Raw genomic sequence first — 20,445 nt, 5'->3', positions numbered from 1 at the left:
ATTGGAGTCAAAGTGCCTTGGATAACCAATTTTAACCTTCTATCAAACCAGTCAGCAGGAAATCTGAAGTTAAACACCAAATTTAATCTTGTTTTGCAGATAGACCTTTCTTTCATATTCCCAGGAAATCAGAGAATCCCTTTTTTGATTGGTATTGACTATTAATAACTGTCAGCTGGAGATTAAATGCAATTAATTTGCACCAGTTTAAGAATTTTCTCATGATAACCAGCAAAACATACAGAACTCTCCCTGTATCTAAGTAACTGCCACCCTCATTCTGGCAATTAGGAGTTTCAGAAAAGTCTTTTCCCTGCCTGAAATTCCAGATAGGTCCACTTACGAGAAGTTGTATCTTCATCACTGACACCTACATTGCCAGCTCCCAAACTGCACAGCCACGGTGGTAGTGTGAACCCTCTTGCCCTTATCACTTTCACACTGTTGAAGAGGGAACTGCAGCACCTGCTTCCTGGAAACTGTGCCAGTGCCCTTAACTGTTTACCAGCTGTCTTAGAAACTCCCTGAATGAGACACAAATCAAAGTGAAGTTTTTATTTTTGCAAGCTCAAGGAAGAAAAAAGATCCAGCATGTTTAGAAAAATGTAAACCAAGATAATAACAAAATCACAGCCCTTGAATAGCTTTTACTGGCATTTTTATTCAGTCCAGTATATTTTTCCTTCTATGCATTGTCATTCTGCACTCATAATTAATTTATTTTTTTTAATCAAAGCTTTTGTGGTGTCATGTAGACAAGATTTTGCTTTCAATTTAAAAAGCACAGAAACATAATTGAAAGTATTTCAGGCTTTTTATTAGATGAAACTGAAATATACTCTGTATATAAGAAAAACACCATTAAATACATTTTATTTAAGAATAAAGGGTTATTCATTGCAATTTGTGAATGGATGAATTTTACCTGACCAGTGATGAAATTTTTAATAGTACCTAGTAGGGCCTTCACATAAAGTTCTACAATTCCTAATTTTAACACAATTAATTAAGTTTTCACAAAATATTTGTTTTTCAGTTACAATTATTTTTATTCACTTTACCCTGCATTTGAGAGCTGTGATGCTATGGTCCTACTGGGGTATTCCAGTGCTGGGGAAACTTTAAAAGGAGCAAGCCTCTCTGAATTTTTGATGATCAAAAAATGTATCAATGGTAAAACTTTCATTGTGACAATTTGAAAGTGAAATTGGCATGCGAAACTCAGAGGAAGAAAGAAATAGGACGGATGTTACAAGGAAAAACAGGAGTAGAAATTAATGTGTGGAATTGGGTCTCTACTGGATTTGACAGAACGTTCACATCAGAGCCCTGAGAGCACTGGTGACCCTAATGATGCTGACCAGACTCTCCTGGGACTCCCACCCATGTCTTCTGCCCATGGCCTTGAAGCCCCATTTTAACTCAGGCCTGAGCCCCCAGTCCCTGCTGAAGCTGTGCTGCAGCTGTCTGTTCCCTGTCCCATTTCACACGAGACCTTCGGACCTGCGTTACAGTCATGTGTCCAGTCTTGTCGGCAGCCCCGTCTGCTGCTGCTTCTGATGGAACCCTCTGGATAAGGCTGTGGATGGATCCTGTTTCCAGCACCTGTCACTGCCTTGCTGCGCTCAGGTGCTTCAGGATTGTGTCCTGATCAGTGAGGACACTGTCTGGGCTGGACCTCCCTCAGCTCCTGCCTCACTCTCCCTTAGGATCCTGTCCTTGCTGCTCCCTGACAACCCAGGACAGGAAAATTTTTTTTGCTTTCCTAAATTGCTGTGTGAGCTATACATAATACTCAGAAAAGGATAAAAAGCTGAGTGTAAGTACTTCAAGGATGCCCAATGCTCGAGGGAAAGGCAATCCACTCACTACTTGGAGACTTGGAGCCTGCAAGTGATAATACGGTGTCTGACAAAAAACAGGCAGATGAAAGAGAGAATCAGGATAATCCTCTCAACTGCTAAGAGAACTTTATCGTGTAACATGAGTACTCCAAACAGCAGGAAATTTTCTTTATTCTTGGTTAATGTTTAAAGGTTTCAAAGTGTGATACTGCTATGGCTGTGATTGAAAAGGACAAATTCTGCTCACAAACTTAGCTCCAGGTTTTCTCTCTTATTTTCTATTCAACACATTTTTTCCTCGAAATACTGAAAAATTGTTATTTTGAGAGACAATGACAGCAGCTGAAAACAGTTTGGTTGACTTCATGAACTCAGGTATAAACTGCCTTGCCCTGTGTGGGTTGTAACACTTATATGTTTGCCACTTTATCACTACTGGAAAAACACTCACTGGTAGTGTAAAGGTGGGAGCACTCCAGCCTGCACAGTTGTTTCGAATGCCCAATTTCCGTTTCCAGGAAACCCTGATATTAGCAAAACTATAGCTTATTTGGGAACCAAATGCATCAGTTTTAAAAAATTTCACACACACACAAATTTCTGTGAGTGCTCTGTTTTAGAAATAATTTTTTTTTATTAGTTGGGCTATCTCCCTAAGAGAACTGAAATAGCTATACTTATTTTTGGATGCTGTTGGCTGGGAAAACATTTTAGATTACTTATGATGTTCCTCACTCCTGGAACAGCCCTGGATCTGGTTCTCTACAGAGGAACTAGGAATCTGAGCTTTGCTGTGACACCTCAGGAGCAAGTAAGTTCAGAAACTCCCTGGAATCAGCTGCATTTCAGCAATGATTTAAGGAGGTAAAGATTATTTGTAAAGCAGCATATCCTTAAAGAAGAAAATAAACCCCAACAACACTGACCAACAACTCTCACTGCACTGTGCTTTCTTCAGTGCTGGCATAATAACTGCTAATTTCTTAGATGTTAAGGAGTAGTTAATTATTTATACAAAGTGGGATGGCTTTAGCAGGATATATTCTGGTGTCAGAATACAAGGTGGGACTCAGTCTGCATTTCAACATAAAGTTTGGAAGGTTTGAAAATGGGTCTCCTGCTTTCCTGTGACACACTTAAATCCTGTGAAACAGGATACTCTGGGGAGGATCGAAACTTTTTTGAAAAGGAGCTTTTCTCCTTCCAAGAAGTGTATTTTGTAGGTGGTGCTTGAGCAGAAACAGGTATAACCCACAGGCTTGGAGGCAATGTGTACTTTCATTCCAGAGGCACAACTTGCTGAAATTGTTCTTGAGCATTCCTGGCTGGCAATGCCAGAGTTTCCTCCTCAGCTCCCTGGGTTCTGGAAATCCTCTTCTTTGATTGCATGTGTTTCATTCTCTGTTGTCCAAGGCACATGAACCTTTTCTGAATTCCACTAAACACCACGACAGCAGCTCTATTGGTCTCAAGCACCTCCCTGTGCTATTCTGAGAAACTAAGCCCAGGGCGGAACAGTCTAGGACCAGACCAGCAAAGGAACAGAGAAAATCCCCAGGGGAGTCAGGTTACTCAGTTGAGTCTGGGAGAGCAGTAACTCAATCATTAGACAACCTCCTCTCTTGGGTACAATGCATAAATGGATAATGTGCAATAGGTAGTTGTAGATTAATGAGATTCATCTGGAACATCAAAGAGAGGATTTTCCCTTGAGGATTCTGATTAGAACTTGCATACTTTCAGTGTAGCAAATCTGTACCACTTTACTCTCTTAGTATTGACAAAGTCTAATTTCGGCAATATCGGGTTGTGGTAGCCAACTGGGTAAGAAGTACATCTCTCTCTCTATATATATATATCTGTACAGTTACTTTTCCTGGAAAAAAAATCTTTCTTGTCCTGTTCCATTTGGTTGTCCTTTTATAGAAGTCTTATTACTCTTATTTGCACTTTTCTCACAAATACAATGAATGCCACCTTCACAGTAAGCTGCTACTGCCATTGTTCACAGTACTTCTTGATATGTGAGAAAAAAGATTCATTATTAAGATAATAAAATAACATCATAATTATAGGATTTAACATCACTGGGTAATATTTCATGCTTCAGAACACTTTATGTTTCTTTAGTTGTCTACTTTCCAGGGTGATTTAGTTCATTTTTGCTCTTGTATTCCAGTAGCAACTGTAGCAGAAAAGCCTTTTACTATCTGGGCAGGCTAAAGGGCTGCAGCTCTCTTCTTAAGATGCAAAGTTACATACACGGATTGATGGTGACGTCTTTGTCACAGGAGGTAGTGATGCCTTTGAGGACCAAGCTTGCAGGATTCCTGGAAACTGTAGCTGATTCAAAATGCAGTGGCCTGCCAGAGAAGATAGAAGAAAAACATTATAGTAATCTCTAAATTGTCCATTTGTTACCCATTGGAGCCCAGTTTTAATTCAGCACACTGGTCCTTATCTCTAAAGCCTTAATATTGGGTTGACTCTGAGGACATCTATTTTTTGCCTGCTTGCATGAAAGCTGCAGCTGATGAATTTTTTAGACTTTTCAGCTTTATACTGAAAGATGAAGGGGGCAGGGGCACAAGGTATCAGTTATTTCTTTCCATTTCCCAAGTTTATATTTTTTCCCTTTCAGACTGCAATATACCAATTCAGATTTCCCCATCACAGGACATGATCAGCAAAATCCTCCTCCATATGCAGTTATGACAGTTTTTTCATTACTTTCCTATCAAAGAAAACCCCGTGTTGGCATTGGTAAATGTATTTAGCTCTTTTCATGAAGGATTGTGCCAGATATGATGCTAAGAAATGTTTTTAAAATATCTCTAATAATAAAGAAGCAGAGATTAAAAAGAAGCATTTTCATGTGTTTTAGCTGAAGTCACAATAAAGCCTAGTGTTGATGTGTCTGATACATTTATGCCATCCAGCAGCTCTTTTATTTCATAAAAAAAAGTTACCAACTGGATGTAGCAAAAGGGTAAGTGCACCTCAAGATTTTTTTTGGCAGAAAATACACCTCGAATGCCTTACAAATACTATACCTTTTTTCTGCAAGAAATGATAGATACTAATGCAGTTGTGTCATTTCTAGATTTCAGCCTCAGTCCTGAAATTATTATATATGTGATTAAATTTGTTAACAGTTATAATCACAATGAAAACAGTGGACTTATTAAAATAAATTACATGCTTAAATGGTTGCAACAGCAAAGTGTTAAATATCAAGAAGCTGTTTATTATATCTATTTCTTCAGGTTTTTGTCATAAAGTGTCTTCAGATACTGTTTATATGAATAAATCTTTGTTTAGCACAGTTGTTTGTGCATACAAATGCAACAGTATGCTACAGCAGCAACTAAAGAAGCTAAGAGTCTATATAAAATGGATAAGGAAATGGATTGGGGTAGCAGCTCACATTTGTATTTATCAACCATTTACCTTACTAGTTGAACCACATTAATATGCAGAAGAGAGAAGGCTTTGTGTCAGAAATAAAGCAAACTGCCACCCCTCACAGTTCCTTTTCTATAGATTGTGCTGAAATGCACTGAGATTACAGCAGTGATTAACCATTGGCTTCCAGGCATCCTAAAACTGAGTGAGCAATCTGAAGTGGAACTTGCCCTATCCACAACAGCAGGTATCCTACACAGGGTGTCTTATTAGAAGATGATGGTTCATATGAGTCGAGACTCAAGATAGAGGATTTCCACTTCTTGTGCAAGAATTTTGTCAGTATGGCCATGTTTTAGAGCAAGTTGGCCTCTCTGAGGAAACTCAGTCTTACAGCACATATTAGATTTTTCTCTCACCATATTGACATGATGTCTGTGTCCTTGCTGGGAGATCTCAGGAGGACAAGGTAGGGGAACTGCTGAGTTGTGGAACCCTGCCAGCCTTGACACTAGGTTGGGCAATGGACTGAATAGGTGGGACATTTCTGTACTTTTGCATGGAAAATGTTCCATGTATCTGGAGAATGTTAATCACTATTTGGATAATACCTACAGATTTTTCATTCCGCTACATAGTTACAGAACAACTGGAGGAACTCAATCCTTAAGTCTGGCCTTGCTGGTATATTTTCTACTTTTAGATTCTGTTTCAGCTTTTGAACCCTTTCCTTTGTCAAGTACTAAATTCAGACAACAAAAGCCCTGCTTGGTTGGTGCCTAACTGTGAAGAAGCCTAGATTTTATGGAAAAGTGAGTTTTTATCATTAAATGTCTCCACTGTATCCCATGAAGCTGAGCACACTCACTCTGTGCTCCCTTTAACTGGTGACATTTGGTGCTAGTCAGGTTTAATTGTAACTGCTTTGGAAAGCTGTAATCTTTCCTATTTCATTTAGCTTGAATTAATCTCCCTTAACAAGCACTCAGAACAGCCCTCTTCCCCCTAAGTATGTTGGCCACAGAGCCATTGTTGTGACTTATTATAGAGAATCCTTTTTCTGCTTAGCAAAATTGAGACAAAGGAATGCCTCATCAAGTTTTTACTGTTCTGCTGCCTCACATTTATAAAGCGCATATGAATGGACTAGATGCAAATGTCCTTCCTGTAGAAGGTCACCCAATTAACAACTAGTGCACAGAACCATTAAATTTTATTAATACAATCCTTTGGCTTAAACTATTTGCATCTAAAAGCTTTTTTAAAATGCTAGTAATATTTTTGAGTACAATTGCAATTAATTTACAGTAATTAGAGAAATTGTGGGTCTGAGTCATATTCCTATGTATATTTAGCTCACCAATATTTCAATGTATAAACATCAAAATATCTTTAAATATACAGTGCTCATTTACTCACTTCTTGAGTAATTTGTAATGCTCTTTTTCTATCTGCTTTCTGTCATTTTGGATTGTAAATTTTTGAGGTTGAGAATTCTGTTTTACCGGTGTGTCTATGCAGGATAACAGGAAAATGTTTTTTCTCAGGCTCACAGGATGTTAGTATAGTCATTACTAAAATAATTAAGATAAGACCCCAAACAGAGGCTGTAATGAATGGTTGCTCACTTTCTTCTGTCTGGATCATGTGTTACCATGGAAGGTGGAAGGGGAACAGGCTCACCCACTTCCTCCCCTCCCTTTTCATCTCTATTATGGTGGGAGCTCAGCACAGGAAGAGAGAGTTGATGCTGTTAGAGATGACAAAGATGTTCTCATAGATTCATACAGATTACACCTCACAGGGATCATGCAGTCAAACCTCCTGTTGAACAAATAAGTTCTCTATACTCAAACCACAACTCATAATTAAAGTGGTGTTTCTTTGCGCAGAAGGGTTAATTGTTGTATGCTATGGGAAGAGAACAGGAGACCACCAAGCACTGCCAGTCCTTGAGTTTACAATAGTTTTGTATCAGGGAGATATTGACGTGATCAAAGAAGGTAAACAACACCTTCAGCATGTAATGCGGAGAAAAAGGAGAATTTTCCTTTTTCCTGCCACTTCTGTGAAAATACTCTATCAATTCATCAGGTATGACCAGAACACAAAAACAAAGCTGATAATCTCAGGTCTTGGGAAAGCCGTGCTCTTCTGCTCCGTGCTCTATGTCTTCATACAGATGGCATAATGTTTTACAGAAACATGGGGAAAAAATTGTAGAATGAATGTAGACTCTAACGGGGGAAAAGGTTATAATTTCTGATCTTTGACTAGAGGGACTTGGTAAGAGTTAAGCTTTTCAGGTAATTTAAAAATATATTTAACTTCTTATTTAATTGGCAAGTCATAAAGATCACTTGAATGATCACACAGTGCTTACCTACCCCAACTGCCCTCATATTGATAACACAATAGTAGAATATAGTCAATCTTTGTCAGCATTGAAGCATGCTGTGTTTTATAATCATTATTTATAATTAAGGAATTGGTGAAAGAGTTATAAGGGCATGCTGACAGCAGTTACTTGGTAGCAAACCTGAAATTGGCCATAATTGTTGTAATAAATCAATTTCACCAGGATTATTGCTACTGTAAAACTAATAGTCTGTAAGAGCAGCATGTGATTAAAGACAGCTCCCTCTCAGATCTTAGTGACTAGAAATTTAGAATGTGAAACTAAATTCCTAATATAGAAATTAAAACTAATAGAACTGCTGATAAAAATTGAGGTTAAAGCTCTCTCAAAGTTTCAACAATCAAGGAACAAATGAAGATGAGTAACAGGAAAGCTTGGTCAAATTTTGGGGCTGACAAGAAAACACAAACCAGTATGCATGCTACCACCCGAATCTGGCAGCCTGAATGCCTAAAGCAGTCTCAGTGTCATTAAGCTCCCTGCCCTGACCGTGCTGTGGGAGCTGTGTTTTTACATCAATAAGGGAAGAACAAGGGAGACTGGTGGAACGATACCACAATGAAACAATAAACATTGCTCTTTCAGCTGTTCCAACCAGAGCACTTGATTAAAACTACCATCAGGATCAATCAGCACAGTAGACAAACTGTATCTTCAAATTTCTGGTTTTTTCCAAACAAACCTTTTCATCACAATATCTGCAATTAGTGCCAGTCATGGCTTCTGCTCTCTAAAGTATCTGTAGGACTTTTGGCCAATTTTGTCATGAGAGTATGCACATCACTCTTGCCTTCAAGAAAACATATTTGAAAGCAAAGGATGGCTCCTCTTGGACCATCCTTGTCATGTTCCTTGCATGTAACCTGACTAAACTGTGAAAATACACAACTGATTCTCTTGCAGACTCTGTTCTGTTTCACATGGCCCAAGCAACACTGGATTTTTTTCTTGTAGTGTAAAGATTTCCAAACTCCAAATATGCCAGGAGATGAGTGATGAACCAGTGACAGATCCATGAAAGTTTACACTACATGTTTCACAGACCTATTTTTACCCTACCCCTTAGAATACAGGGTACACTTCAATGTATTATCAGTTTATAAAGAGAAGAAGGGAAACTTTTTGGTGTGTATTTATTGGTCTCTAAACACCAGTAAGTCTTCCTGCATCCATGTACAAGCCCAGAAGGTCTAGAAGTTCACCAAAGAGTTAAAAATGTTAAGTAAAAATTCTAAAAGTTTTTAAAAAGTAAAAAGGTTAAAAATACCATTTCCTATATATATATATATCTTTAAATACTTTAAAAGTATTGACACGTTGGTTTGTAGTGTTTGTTGTATATTCATTTTCAATAAGCTAACCCATAGTAAAGGTTAAATTCCTTTGAGTAAGCCTTTCAGACAAGTACAACAGGAAAATATTAACGGGTTTGTACATATACGTGAATTCAAACTGCACTAAGGAGGATTATTTACTGTCTTTCTTATGAGAAAGAAAATAAATTCATGCAGACTATAAAATCATAAGAGCAAAATCAATGCTAAAATTAGGGGCTGAATATATAAGAAATACATATAGAACAAAAATTACAGTGAAGCAAGAACTCACTACAACAGTGTTCAGCTGATTCATAACCAACTTCATTAAACTGCTGAAATGAGAAAGAAGGTCAATGGTTGTTGTTGCAAAATCCATCTCCCTTTTACTTTCTCTTCACATTATCAGTTGTTACAGGAGCACATACCTTTCTATCTCACCAGCCCATTTCTGTGCATCTTAAAATTCTGACACTGAGAGCTTACCATCCATTCCAGCTCAGAATAGAGGTCCACAAATAACAAGACTACAGGACTAACACCACACAGGTGCAAGGAATATATTGAGTTTAATTAAAAATTTACAGATGATGAAATAATTTCATTCTTGAGACAGGATAGCAAGTAATGTTGTTGCAGCTACTTCCACCTTGTTTTCTTGAAGGAGTGGCCACAAATGGAAAGGATGGAAAGCCTGCAGTCCACAGGGAAGCTTATGTGAATTACGACTGCTGAAACTTGCTGAGCAGGAAATTTGGACCCTGGCAGAGGAGAGCCTGGGTGTATTCACTGGATATCTGCATAGCTGCAGAAAGAAACAGCATTGCTTCACAATGACTTTTAATTAAACAGATCTGAAACAAAGTGCAATGTGCATTTTAGTAACTCTCCAGGCCTGTAATCTTAGCAGAGTAGACAAAAATTAGGACCAAACTGGGAAACATAGATAGGTCTGTGAAGTTAAAGATGTTTGATGATGATTTTATCCATTAGGATGTCAAGTACTGGTGTCACTCAGTATTGGGCAGAAATGTGATTCATTAATCAATACATAGCTCAAAATCAGGGGGAATATCCAATACCAAATACCTATTTGGAAAGGGAAAATTCTGCAACCAGTACTCAAACTAAACAGTCAAAATCTGCTTCAGACCAGCTTCTGTGGCATTAGATGATACCTGAAGTGCATGAAGATTGCAGCATCAGAGCTGATATGAGTAAGGGCCATCAATGACAGAAGGAAACAAATAGAGGCCATTCAGAAGAAAAGCCTTCAGAAAATTCTCCTCTCTCTGCTCTCCTGTAGTTAGTATTAAATAAAATCCTCACTTTCTGATCAACTCAAATTCATGTCTGAAAATAATTCTGCTTATCCCACAGCATGACAGAGGTCATGAGACCATGATTACCAAGAACTAAAAAGAACTTTGCTGTCCATCAGACCACCAGGATACTGCCCACTGTTCCTTTAAACTGTTCCAGAAACAAATGCTGAGAGAGAAATGGGAAGGAACTGCAGTCACAGTTGGTTTTTTCACCACTATTAATGGTATACTCTAGTTCAGACTTTTCTCCACACATTCTCCCATATTTACAGATAGCTGTTCAGTCTAGGGAAGCTAAGAAAATCTGCAATGTGGTATACAATATCTATATTCTGTCTAGTCTAATTAGAAAACCCCATCTTTATAGTCATGGTTTTATTATCTGACAATCATGTACTAGCATAGTGTGATGTGTTTATTTCCATCAGTAGAGGGAATACTGAGTTGTTTGTTCATCCTCCACAGTCTGCCTCAGATAAAATATTGGCTTCAGTTAATTAAGTGAAAATTTTACCACAGCTGGACCAGCATATCATATATTGTATTTTTAAGAACTTTAAAATTATAAACATCTTTTAGTCATTCTAGGTTTTATAAGAGAAAAAAATAACGACATCTAGGTTTATTCCTCTCCTCTTGCATGGGAGTCTTTGTGGAAATCCTGAAAAACCACAAAACAAAACAGTGATTCTTATCTGGATATGCCTGTTTGCATTCTCAAAAACAGAGCTGTCTCCCAGTTCTCATCTCCTGTGTAGGTCTTCTGGTGTCTGAGCTGTAGGGTAAAATTTAAGAGCCTTGGCCATGCCTAGAAAACACATAAAGACCTCTGTTCCCACAGTCCAGCCCTGTGGTTTCCCCTAGAACTTAGAGACTGGCAGCAGGATTACCCAGCAGCTAAAAACAGGGACTGCTGGCTACTAAAATGCACACTGACAAACCAGGCATGCCCACAGCCCCCATGGCTTAGTTCACAGACCCTGAAGTAGTGATTGACATTACTCATTCAGACAGCAAAATATTAGATTACAGAGACTATTCCTAAGGCATCTTGAACACTGCACAGATCTTAATTTCCACAGTTATTCATGTGTTTGATCTCAGAAGCACCAGTAGCAAAGTCATCATTTGGGAGAAAAGAGGGCCTAGCATCCTGTGGACAAGCAGGTTTCACAGGATAAGAAGTATGTTAAATATACACTTTGACCTCTTACCCACTAGATGCAACAGTACAAAACCCACAAACTGTTTGACATGAAAAAGGGAATAATGCAAACTACTGGAGAAGAGATGCACAGCATGATAGCAAAAGAGGAAAAGAGAAAAAATGAAAGTTCCATCTGAATGGTGGTCTAAAAATTTTGTTTCTCAGCACACACTATTTGAAAGATTGAGGGGAGCAGAGAATGTATTCTGTCCCTTCTATAAATGCCAACAAACTTCCTGCTCAAAATAGTGTTCTGTATGTATAAAACCCAGGGTTTGCCTTTAATATCCAGTGGAGCATGACCCACCATACCAAACCTCTCTGGGCATGTCTACATCAGTGGTTCAGTTTGGATCACTTTTCAAGTGTATCTCTTAATATCACTGTTCAGTTCTGTTTTATCCACATGGCGGAGTGGTGCCGGCGTGCAAAAACTGGATACGTGCCCTGCCAGCACAAACAGGCACTAAATCAGTGGACTGTATTTGTGCTAGTCCAGGCTCCATCCCACCACCAAAGGATGAGTTCTGAAAGGAGCCAAAAAATGAGTCATTGTTATTATAGGAGGTAAACATGGATGCTGCCTATAATATTTTTCTACTTTTCATACCTTCTTGCTAATCCAAGAGCTCAAGACTGAACATCTTCTAACAAATGCAAGTATTTAAAAACTGCCTTCTTTTCTGTATTTCATTCACATATTATCACACTCAGCTTGCATTCTGAGGTGATATAAGGCTCATTATTGATTGTGACACAGAGATTAAATGGCCATTTACCACCCCTGCCTTCTTCGTGACCTTGGCCTAGGCACCTTCTCCTTAGACAATTTTGGAAGCTGCAAAATGCATTTCCTGTTGGAAAATTACAGCAACTGGCTAAATAAGATGGTAGCTGGCATGAAGAAAGTGAAAACAACTTGTGTTTTGTATGTCGAAAGAAGATGATATGCATAGATAAGAACTGAAAAACAAATACGTTGAGTTTTAAATAGAGGTGAAAATAAAATTATGGAAAAACATGGACACCTACAATGGGCAAGATGCTTGTGGAAATGACTAATAGTACCTTTACTCAAAACATAGAGATGTCTTCATTCCCTTTGACCCCTGACCACACTATGAGGCAGCAATGTGTATATATATGTTACATACCATGGTACAATTTATTGTTTCACAGTCTGTCATGATTTAACCCCACTCAGCAACTAAGCATCACAGAGCTGCTCACTGACTGCCCATCCCTCCAGTGGGGTGAAGAATTAAGTAAAAAAAAGTTAACCTTGTGGGTTGAGATAAAACCAATAATTGAAACAAAATATAATATAATAATAATAGAAATAATGATAATGATTGTGACAATAATTGCAATGAAAAGGAGAGGGAGAGAAAGGAATAAAACCCAAGAACAAATGATTCACAATGCAACTGCTCACCACCCACTGACTAATGTCCAATGCCTGTCCCCAAGCATGGTTCAGCAGCTCCTGGATAACTTCCCTTTTTATATACTGAGCATGGCATTCTATGGTACAGAATATCCCTTTGGCCAGTTTGGTCACTGTCCTGGCCAGGCTCCCTCCCAGCTTTTCATGCAGCTCCTCACTGGCAGGGCATGAGACACTGAAAATCCTTGACTCAGGGTGAGCAACACTTAGCAACAGCTAAAGCATCAGTGTGTTAACATTATTCTCCTACTGAATCCAAAACACAGCTGTGTACCCTTTTGCAGTAGCATTGGTGGCTACCTAAAGCACAGGACATGAGAATATCAGTAACAGATTAAAAAAAAAAATTTGAAATATTTTCAGTGATTGCTAAACGTATAAAATAATTTTCCCCAAATGCTGAACCATTTACAGAAATGTACAAATAATAGAGATAACCAAAGTTAACTACAGGATTAGGCTTTTCTTTAGTCAGTCTTGTGCAATTGGACTTAAACATCGGGCAGCACAAACTAGATCGGTGCTGTCACTGTGTGACATGTACTGCTACTTCAGCTGTTAGTAGCAATATTTCCCTTTAATTGTGTGTCATCATTTCTATTATAAAAATAGCTTCCCATTACTCTCAAGTTAAAAGAAACAATTACACATCAGAATATGATGAAAATCAAATTTTAACAAGACTAGTGATTTTAATGTTTGTTTGCTGTATAAATATGTTTCAGAAGGCTGAGAAGCTATTCATCAGGAAGATCTGTATCATTTATTCATATGACCTTTAAATGAAAACTCACACACTGAGGACTCTTTCCACAACCGATATGAAATAGGTGATAAAATTGAATTGGGTGCCATACGACATCTATGGTTATCCTACAAATTTACTTTGCTCTCTTCAGTCATAGAAATATCTATTGATTTGTTTGATGTTATTTTCTTGCAAAGAGCAACCCCCCTTCTCTCCTGCCCACCCCATTTATAATTTATCTCTCCTCATTTTCCTCTTACATTAAGTGCAATGTTTATACTGCCAAAAGAAATACTTAGCACTGGAAAACAGTATCCAGTCAGCATACATTTAAATGTAACAATTACTGTAAAGAGTCTGGTGAAGACTAATAACTGAGCAATTCCAAAATCAGGCTGGATGAAGCAGCAGAGAACAATATCCGCTGTAGGGAAACATCTCACCAAAAGGCAAGGAGCAGAAAACCTAACACCTTTTTCTTCAACAAGCTTTTGCCCTGATCCAGGCACATTTTAGCTAGGTATGATGAAAATCTGCTAAATACAATTTGTCCTTGGCTATGTTTACAGCCAAAACTTGCTCAGTAGCATTTCAGTTGCACCTGCTGCTACTGACACTTGTCACTGAGTAACTTTTTGAAGGGAGACAAGGGATAAAAACTGAGATCCACCACTTACACATTTATACAAACCTAGTTAACCACCAGTAGACAGAATTACGCAGATTTGAAAAAGTGTGTCTGAGATCAGATTCGGGTGCTATGTAATATCTTGTTTGCTGGGGCAGCTACCTTGCTTTTGAGAACTTGGGAGTGTGCTGTCAGCACATGTGTTCGGCTGTCAGCCTTCCTGAAAAAAATAATGACACAAAGCAGTTTGTTGTATGACTTCTACATAATTGAGCTAAATAATGGTACTTTGTGCCAGTTATTGACTACTACAGTACAAAACTGATGAAGTGGGAAGAATTGCAATGTAATACAGGTTTTGTCAGCCATCTGATTTGAACTTTTTCAGCAGCTAGGTCTGAAATAGATGCAACTGGATAAAGACACAAAGATTCATTTTTACATTCTCTAAGCAGCAGCTTGATTCTTTCTCTGATGAATCTTGTTTAACACATCTGTTTTTACAGAAGAGTTGTTAATTTGTCAGTTAATTGTAAGGTATAAATGACAAAATTTTTCTCTTAGGAGAAAATGCTTTCTAACATACTACTATAATGAATCACTTCCATCTGTCTATTTGCACTTCATTTTCAATCATAACTAAAATTGATGTAAAGTTTAGGCACCCTGCTAAAAGTAAAATGATAACCAGAATCATGATATCTGAGATACAATATCTCTATTAAAAGGGAAGCTTTTAGAAACATGTTGACGTTCTAATGAAAAGTTAAAATCTCTGCTGACTCATAGCAGACCCAGTGATATCAGTCAAAAAGTAAGAACAAAATTTACATCTGAGTGAGCACAAAATTTTCCATCTTAATCAAAAGGTCATGAAAAATGTATGACTTCCAAAGATATGCAATTGAAATGGGTACTGAATGATTTTTAACAAAACTATTACAGGCTATAATTCAATTGATTACCCAGATTATATCATATTTTGCTATTCTGTAGAAATATATGGTTGTAAAAGAGTGTTCACTCATTAATTTCTCAGCAAGATTTATGAAACATTTGGTTTGAGTGGTGCACAGGGCATCCACAATTTGAATAGGAGACGCTTTACTGAATTAGTCAGTGGGACCTCACTGAAATGACTTAGCCCACAAAACCTCTTTCGAATTTACTTAGGGTTCATGGTGTATGCAAATTAAAGCAGTCTCATGCATTACCACATCACTGCTGTGCTCAAAAGTTGAAAGACACTGAAGAAAACTATTTATATATTGTCTCGGGTTTAAATATTTAATGAATTACCATAGGCTTCATTTTAATGACTGTTTCCTTTTTCTTGCCACAATACTCGAGACATAGTGACACTAGGTGAAATGTATCTTGACAGAGAGAAAACGTACCATGTGCCTTGTGACCTGTTTGTAGGCTTTGTTAAGTGAGAGATTTTGAGTGTCAGCCTTACCCCACCATCAGGAGAAATGTTTGTCAGGAAGCTACTCTAATTGCCACTGGCACTCTTGCCTCAAATACTTCAGATGGAGCTGCTGGGCTAGCACTCAACTGTAGGAAGAAAATAAGGGCTTGAGCTCTGATTATCAGTGGGAAGGGCTTCATCATGTGGAGCTCTAGGCTTTGCCTCACCTCAGTCTAATCCTACAATGTGCTTGGAACGGACCTTAACCTGACAGCCTAACCATGTACTGTAGGATAATGTGGACAAGAGAAAAAAGATTGCAGTCTTCTCCTCACCCTTTGGCAGTCCCTCTTAAAGTTCAACTCTCTTGGAGCTCTTGGCTTTGTCTCTTTTCTTGCCTCAGTTCAAGGGTTAGATAAAAGTAGTCGAAAAATTTACCCTATCCAGAGTCCCCAGCCTATAGCACAGAGGAGAAAATTGTTAGGGGATAGCATCTGGAGTCTTCCCCTGCTTTATTCAGCTTTTAAATCCTTTTTCAACCTCTTTCAGCAGGAGCTGTTGGCTTTTTGTCTCTCTCCTGACCTTAACATAAGCCTAGGCATGGGATGAACTGTAGCCTGAGATGCGTAGTGTTATCTCAGTGGGACAAACAAGTGTTCTGATATGAGGTCTTTGCACAGACTACTCCATTGATCCTCTCCCTTGCATCCCCACTGCACCTGGAGCTACGGGCTTCTTGTCTCAACCCTAATTCTAACCTCAGGCATGGCCTAAGCCTTAGTCCTAGACTTCCCAGCATGGCCCAGAATTTCTTTTGGAAAAAAAAACAACCTCTTTTTCCTCCCTCCCATGAGAGGCAAGTGTTGCTACAAAAATGGGCAATTGGAAATTATCTATGTATGTCTCAGGCCAACCTGCAGACTGTGTTGAGCAGGTCAAGCTGCCCTTCCCCACTTAGTGACAGGTGGATTATAAACACAGGTTTAGACCTCTGGTCTACTCCTTAGGCAAAAGAAAGAACTCCAAAAAAAAATAGTAGTTCTAAGCATGTTCCCTAATTTTAATTGGTTTCTGTTAGAATTTCTGCTTTAAAGGAATCTTTGATTGTTGAAACTATGCCAGTGTTGGTGTTTATAAAGGCAGTATAGCATTATTGGCATAATGGACCGCATTATTTCCAATCAAACATTTATACTTTATCAAATAGTTGAGGTTAGAAATCTTGAGCAACACTGAACATGTGTAAAGATCAGCAGCTATGAATTCTTGGTAAATTAATACCTATAACCTTTTTAGAGGAATCAATCTAAGTGACTAAGCAGGCACTCAAACAATTCCTTTTTGGAAATTGATATTATTCTCTATTGTGAAATTTTCCATATCCAAAGGAAACTTCAGTGAATGGAGATATCAAACCTTCTGAGTGTATGCTACAGCACAGGGTACATTATCATAATTATGCCTACAATGGTATTTCTTTTTCCTGGGCACTTTTTTTCCTGGGCACTGGTCAAGCAGGTATGTGTGTGATGCCTAACAGGGCTAGTACTGTTGCAGGAATTACAATTTATAAGGAATTTATTTTGACTAAATGCAGTAAGAGAGAACACTATGCCCACATCTACTTCAACAGAAGCGTTTTTACTCACCCTTTTGGGTGCAAGGCATGGCCAAATCCAAACATGGCAAAGTAACGTGAAATGGGCAATAGCATGAATAAAATGTCTAAATGCCAATTTATAACAATATGAAAGAAGGAAACCCTTTGATTCATGCTCCATAAGTAAATGACCCTTAAAACAAATGCTCATGCAAACAAAAATTGGATTATATCTGAACTATAGGTTTTCAAATGGACTAAAGTGCTGACATCAACCAGATGTTCTTGTTGATGGGTTTGCAGCTATTGACTTATGCTCCTTCTCATATCAATGACTGAAAGCTGATTCATGTTCTCCCAGTATACATATACAAACTTTAAAGAAGGTAATTCTTCAGCTGAATTTATGTAATAGCAGAGATTTGAGCAGTCTCAGATAGCACAATGCAAGAAAAGATTTTCCATGGTGTAGTTAAATATAAATATTTTTTTTCTCTGTATGCTGGAAGCTCTGATGCGAACACATCAGAATATATAACCTCTAAAACCCCAAACGTAAGGATAAATTTTAATTTGTATAACATCCCCAAGTGCTCAAACATCCAGCTAAAGCCCTCGTACACAAAAACAGTCCTAGGAATGGTAAGATCATTTGCAAAGGCTGCTCAATAAATGCATTTCTATACTAGAATATAAATACAAAAAGTCGTCAAAAGTTACAAAGAGTATCATCCAAATAGAACTTGTGTGCAATTACCAAAAATTGAATAAGGTTATTTTTATAGTGTGTAGGGGTGTATATATACATCTACATGTATTCACAATCTGCTCTTAAACAAAGAAGAAAAGGAAACAGCTTGATAAGGGTCATGCAAAAGTATGCATGTGCTAAATGTAGTACCCTTGACAAGGTGTCAAACAGCACATGCTCATCATATGGGAGTGCCTAGGTGTGTATGACTGGAGGTGATGACTGGTACGAGGAAAGTCATACAGTCAGAGAGGTTACATGCATGTATTTCAATAGATGCTGGTGTTGATGAGGGGTATGAGGATATATATGGTTCTAGAGAGAATAAATTCGTGATGATGGGTTGTAATCAATTAATGGTAATGCTGCATGTATCTGCATATTAAAGTGGTGGGTAGTGATATTATGCATAATTGTGATAGTGGGCAGACAGTGATAACAAGATGTGTGAACAGCAGGAGGTGATGGGTATGCATGGTAAAATGCGTAGGTTGTAAGGATGCATGTGTGATGCTGAGTATAGTGGTGCTGTGGGGAGCATATAGCAGCATAAGCACCGTGCTGATATTTGTGTGATGTGGATCTGCTGTTCTTGACAAAAGTAGGTGGTGCTCTTAGGAGGCAGTTTATGTGAAGAGACAGGTTGTTATCCATACAGGTGCGGTTTGCTCACACAGATGGGGGGCTACAGCCAACAGAATAAATAAGCAATTACTGAGTATTTTGTGTGTATGCCTGAGGGAGTGCTGACACAGTGAGCAAGTGTGAGGGTCTGTGTGTACTAGTGAGTAACCATATCTGATTAATACAGAATGGTCAGGTGGTATATACAGAACGGTGGTGCTGGAATACGAAAATTGATTAAGTGGTTATGTTTAAGTATGTAAGGACAGACTGTATACTCAGAAGAATAACATATAGGGAGATGATACATATTGACCAGAAGGAGAGATGTATGGGAAGGTTTTTTTTAAGAAAAGTTTGCTTGCCAGAGATGCAGTATTAGGACTATCTGCAGTTGTTCATGTGTGTTGTGAACTGGTAGTGTGGATGAGGTGTCTAAGGTGTCAGTGTCTGCCTAGAAATGACAATATGAGGAACTACTGGTATATGTGGGTTCATCTAGGATCAGGATGTGTGTGAAAAATAGCACAGTATAGGTCAATGTATAGAAGTGGTTGGTGGGTATTGCATGGAATAAGTTATGTAGTGACAGCTACATATATGTAGTGTATGAATAGAGATGGTGCCAATGGTTTGTGTATAGGCTCAGGAGGGCTTATAGCATAAAGATATGCATCTGGTTTAATTACAAATTAAGGGAGGGGGTTGTAACACTGGTGAGGCAGCACGTGGTGGTTGAGTTTGAAGTGATCCTGTGAGTGGAAGCAGATGTGTGGGAACAGAGGAATGCACAGCATGACATGGTCTTGGCACCACTGTGGTGTAAATAGTCATGGCAAGCTGTAGTGTGCAAACTGGTCACTGCACTTTTGGATGGCACGGACAGAAACAAAACATGCGCAAGGGTGTTAGAATACGATGGCGGGGGGCGGGGCCGGAATCTTTCAGGACAGAGTGTGTGGAGAGGAGCAGGGCTGCTCATGAGTGGTCTCTAGTGGTGATGGTGGGACAGGACAAGGTAGGGGGCATGGAGCTGCGTGGTGGTAGGAGGCATGGACAGCGCTGTGTGCATAGGGTTGAATGTTGCGTGCTTTGTCAGTCAGTGCCATGCCTGGTGCCAGCTCTGTGGAGTGGGCAATGCACATGGCGCAGTGATAGGAGAGGGTTACAGAAGCTGCGTAGACATGAGGCATGCTTGCCCAGGTAACACTGCCCACCCACGCAAGACTCAGGCTTTTTTCTTAAAGGAGAAAGGATAGTCCCTTTGCCAGGGGTGCCCCTGATCTGGACCCAGGTGCCGTGGAGGGAGAGCAGTGAAGAATAGAGGGGGAGGAGAGGATGGTGGACGGGGAGGGGACCAATGCGATGTGGGGGAAACAATACTGGGTGGGGAGAGAAGTGCGGGATCGGGGGGCACTGGGTAGTGTGGGGCAGCGGGAACAGGGGACAGGCAGCCCTGGAGTTGCCGGATTTGCGAACAGCCGGAGGGCGGGATGGGAGGCGGGCAAGGGGAGTGAGGGGTAGGAAGGGACACCCACTTACGTCTCCTCCTGCATTTTTTTTCTTTCCCTCCTTCTTTCCTTAGCTGGTGACGCGCCGCTGCTATTAATCATTCACCAGCCGGGGAGCAGCAATTGCCGCCGCTAGGAGCGAGCGGCGCCGGCAGCCGCCTCTCTCCCGATGCCCGCGTCCCGCAGCCGCCGCACCGGGATCCCTGACG

At 39.3% G+C, this 20,445-nt stretch overlaps 1 long non-coding RNA gene across 1 annotated transcript; it reads right to left on the bottom strand.

The window, feature by feature from the left end:
- Positions 1 to 641: 641 nt before the first annotated feature.
- On the bottom strand, positions 642 to 20,356 carry LOC104684921. Its single transcript, XR_751052.4, has 2 exons — positions 20,268 to 20,356; positions 642 to 4,207 (listed from the first exon to the last, which is right to left on the bottom strand). It is a non-coding gene; the product is annotated as an uncharacterized LOC104684921 (long non-coding RNA).
- Positions 20,357 to 20,445: the final 89 nt, after the last annotated feature.

Source organism: Corvus cornix, chromosome 5 (genome assembly GCF_000738735.6).
Source record: "Corvus cornix cornix isolate S_Up_H32 chromosome 5, ASM73873v5, whole genome shotgun sequence".
Lineage (NCBI taxonomy): Eukaryota > Metazoa > Chordata > Aves > Passeriformes > Corvidae > Corvus > Corvus cornix.
This window is presented reverse-complemented; position numbering and strand designations above follow the sequence as displayed.